Below are 4,959 nucleotides of genomic sequence, written 5' to 3' on the forward strand. Positions count from 1 at the left end.
TTTCAGGAATCATCAGTGCAGGGTTTCACGAGTTCAGTTTTTATTGTTTTCATATATAAAAATCGGCCATGGAAATTAGAAATGATGAGTATGAATGTAAACCATTTAAACCAGGGTTTCCCAACCTTTTTTCGGCAAATGCTCCCCTTTCCAAAACACTGTGATACCTACTACCGCCCCTCCCTACATTCATCTTTACATAATAATATTAGTAGCAGTGGTAGTACATAATTAAAGTGAAACTAAATAGATGAATATTCATAATAGTTTATTCAACAAAATTCTACTCTGTCGATCGAATGGAAACAGTAACAACTATAAATTAAGTGGGTCAATTAATATATTATAGCATTGCTAATACAATAATCAATAAAATAAAAATCAGAATAATAATCACAGGAATCACTGATAAATCTGTAGATTATTGTTGATGATGAGAAGTTTTAGAATATTTGGTTCCATATTTGATAGAAAAAGTCTTAGATCACCACGTTTCACTACATTCATTCCTAGGACTCATTCGATAGATGAGAAAGGCTTGTTGAAAATGTCAATCAGAAAATAATCAGATTCAAGAAATACTTGCCAACATTAAAGGGTATGATTCTTGAATTAATTTTTCAATCGTAAATAAGTGTGATGCAATCAATTTGTGCATGAATTGTGCATCCCAAAGAAAATCGGTTGAGAAACACCTAGTAATGTTACTAGAAGCTCTCCGTCTTTCACCAGACCCCACCCTGAAATGATCTCAGGGACCCCCTATACGATAAATTTGGCCATCGTTCACCTGAGGTCTCGTACCCCCCCCCTCCTGGGGGGCGGTAATGACCCTGTTGAAAAATCCCGATTCAACCTTTTTGGAATTCATCTGACCATTTTTTTCAACGACCTGAGCTACTGATTAAATCTACGAGGGGGGTGAAATAAGTAATGCGCCTGATGTACTTCCCATAGCAGTAGAGCACAGTTATTAGTCTTTCTCTACATAGGAACCACCCAGATATATGCATTTCTCCCATCGTTTGATGCAGCTCTGGAGACCGTTTTTGTAGAACACTCCAGGTTGGTCCTCCAACCACGACATGACTTCAGAAATCAAGGCTGCATCATTTGGGAAATGCTTTCCTTTCAAAAACAACTTCATGGCTGGGAAGAAGTGAAAGTCAGACGGTGCAAGGTCAGGAGAGTATGGAGGATGGGGAAGGATTTCATAACCACATGCCCGTGCTTCTGATCTGGCAACATGCGAGTTGTGGATCGGAGCATTGTCCTGCAGGAGGAGGGTACCTTTGCTGATCTTGCCCCACCTCTTGATTTTGATATCTTCCCTTAATTTCCTCAAAAGTGAAGCATAATAGGCTCCTGTAATTGTGGTACCCTTTGCCAGGAAATCTGTCATCACTACTCCGTCCTGGTCCCAGAAGACTGTGAGCATGACCTTGCCAGCGGAGGGCTGCACCCTTGCCTTCTTTGGAGATGGTGAGTCCAAGTGCTTCCACTGCATTGACTGGGCTTTCATCTCTGGATCATAGTGATGGACCCAGGTTTCATCCTGTGTAATCAGTCTTTTGAAAAACTTTGACTCATCTTCTTGGCACATCTCCAAATTCATCCTCGAGCACTCGATGCGTTCTTGCTTCTGGAATGGTGTGAGCAACCTGGGAATCCATCTGGCAGACACCTTATGCATATGAAAATGGTCATGAATGACAGTTTCCACAGACCCTGTACTAATCTTGACATCTTGGACTATTTGGCGAATAATAATGCGCCGATCTTCCAAAATGGCAGCCTCAACTTGACGGACAGATACCTCATCAATGGCAGAAGAGGGGCGACCAGGTCTGGGAGCTGTTTCCACAGACTTCTGGCCATGTTTGAATTCACGATGCCAGCGTTTTACAAGGTCATATGATGGGGCATTATCACCATAAATTTCTTTCATTTCATCAAAAGTCTCCTGTAGTGTGCGTCCTTTCAAAAACAAAAACCGGATCACTGCTCGACATTCAACAGGCTCCATTTCACACCTGACTCAGTTCAAATACCTGTAAAACAAAAACCACAATTAGTTCAGAGCTGTAATTTGCCACATAACCCGTAGATATATAATTCATTGCACATGCAAAATTTCAGCTAGGTCAGACAACTGGAAGTGAGTCAGGGTCATTACTTATTGCACGATGATTTCAATATCAATAATTTCCCCCACTCTTTATCTGTGCCTAAACCTAAACGTAGATTCCATGAACAAAGCTTCCTTCTTAGAACTGCACGCCTGTGGAATTGTCTTCCGTTTTCCTGCTTTCCGGCTGACTACAATATGGTTGTGTTCAAGTCTAAAGTAAATAAGTTCTTGATGAGCCGTTCCATATAAGTTATTAAATTTACCAAATTTTCATTACTAATGATTACTATATTGACCAATTTCTACTGTACACTCTTTAACCCTTATCCTTGAGTGGCCTCTGGGCCTTGATAATGTGGTGATGCCTTTGTAAAAAAAAAAACAAAAAAAAAAACGACCCTCATAGAGTAACTTTGTTCCCTTTAATTTCGTCTACAATGTAAAATTGTTTACACTTATGGTTTCTTTATAAATCTTTATTTCATGCGATTCTTGTGAGTTTGACATAATCATCATGAGAAAACAAACCAACAGAGTTCAAGGAGTAAAAGTATAACAGACTTGTTGGTACTGGTACAGTTTGTGAACCATGCTAAAATCGACTTTTCATCGGCATCTTCCGGCTGTTTACGTAAACAGCCGGAGGGTGCCGAACGAAAACGCCCGGTGTCAAAATCAAAACGAGGCTATCAAACAAAAAAGTAAAATAAAATAAAAATAAATAAAACATTTAAATGAAAAAGGGTTCTTATGTCTCCTTGCTTATACTCTCGTTTTCGTGTTGACGGTGTAAGATGAGATAAATTAATGCATCAAACGGTTACTGACAAAAGAAAATAAAATAGTAAACAAAACAAAAGAAATTCAGTTATTCTCAATTTTAAATACAGATTATTGCTTCAGTTTTGAATAAATTCACAATGATTTAAAATTTAAAGTGTTGTGTAATTATTTTAATAAATCCAGTGCTTCTATATTATAATAACGAAGAAATATTGAAATTCAAGTAAAACAAATGGTACCTACATGTCACAAAAAGTAACATATCCAACACTTATGGAAAACGATGAGGTAGAAAAATAATCATATATATAGAAGCACCAAAAATTTCGTTTTTTCTTTCTGTTTCGCTTTTATTTTTTCAATTTTGAATAATTTCACATACATATTATTACAAAAACTAAAACAAACCAATTATGAATTCATGTGTAATTGTTTTAAAAAAATTCTATTTTGTTTTAAAGTTAAAATATCGCACAGATTTAAAAACTTTCCTTAACCACATACATAACAGATCCAAATTTAATCGAGTCAGCTATAATCTCCCATTCTAGCAATATAATTAAACAAAGAAAAGGTTTTTTCCACATTGCTTCCTCTCTGTCGAAAATAATTATTAAAGAGAACAATTTAGACACAGGTTAAACTCGAAATACACACACACACAAACACACACACACACACACACACACACACACACACACACACACACACACACACACACATATATATATAATCAGCTACCCTGATGAGTCGTGGACGACGAAACACGTGTCAGTGGATAATTATATTTTAAAAATAATATATATGTCGCTCCCCATTAAAAGGGGGTACCAGATTGGTCAATGGGAAAATTATTCCCAAACAAGCATTTAGGTAAAAATGCACTTTCGTATAAATACTTGAATTCATTCAAGTAAGTATCGCTAACAAAAACAAATAAAAACATATATATATATATATATATATATATATATATATATATATATATATATATATATATAACATATATATATATATATATAATATATAATATATATATATAATATATATAATATATATATAATATATATAATATATATATAATACAGGGTGTTTCAAAAGTCTTGGGAACATAACGATTTTTAATAACTCAAAAACTATTAGGAGTTAAAAAATGAAATTGGTACCGTTGGAAAGGTTAAAGTTTCAAGTTTTGTGGGGAATCTTCAAAGTTGCTTAATATGAGCACCATTCGTCACACGGCAGACATCTAATCGATAATCCATTTCCTGCCAAACGCGTTCCAGCATCTTGACGTCAATGGTTCCCACAACTGCCGTTACTCGAGCCTTTAGTTCGTCAATATCTCTTGGAAGGGGCGGCACATAGACTTGTTGCTTGACAAAGCCCCAAAGGAAAACGTCACACGGGGTAAGATCTGGAGGCCAGGGCATGAGAACGTCATCACCTCGCCCAGATCTCCCAATCCATCTACCAGGCAGCCTTGTGTTAAGAAACTGCCTTACTCTAAGACTCCAGTGTGGTGGTGCACCATCTTGTTGAAAAATGAAGTCATCAGATTCTGCTTCTTCCAACTGAGCCATTAACCAGTCTTCCAGCATGTTGAGATAGGATTCACCAGTGATAGTTGCCTCTTCAAAGAAGAACGGTCCATAGACACCTTTCTTGGAAATTGCACAAAACACGTTCACTTTTGGTGAATCTCGCTCGTGCTCAAGAAGTTCATGAGGATTCTCAGTACCCCATATGCGAGTGTTATGCTTGTTAACTTTGCCATTCAGATGGAAGGTCGCCTCATGGCTAAAAACAAGCCGGTCATCAAAGCCGTTATCTTCCAACTTCTCTTGCATTGCAATGCAAAAGTCACGGCGAAGTGGCTTATCAGTGTCCTTCAACTTTTGGACCAACTTGAGCTTGTAAGGTACCATTTGCAGTCGTTTCCTTAAGACACGCCAGACAGTTGCTGGAGCAAGCTGAAGTTCCCTGCTGGCTCTTCTCACTGATTTACGGGGGCTCCGCTGAAAGGCTGTCCGAACTTGCTCAAC

This window comes from Euprymna scolopes, chromosome 14 (assembly GCF_053919585.1).
Source record: "Euprymna scolopes isolate OS-2025 chromosome 14, ASM5391958v1, whole genome shotgun sequence".
NCBI lineage: Eukaryota > Metazoa > Mollusca > Cephalopoda > Sepiida > Sepiolidae > Euprymna > Euprymna scolopes.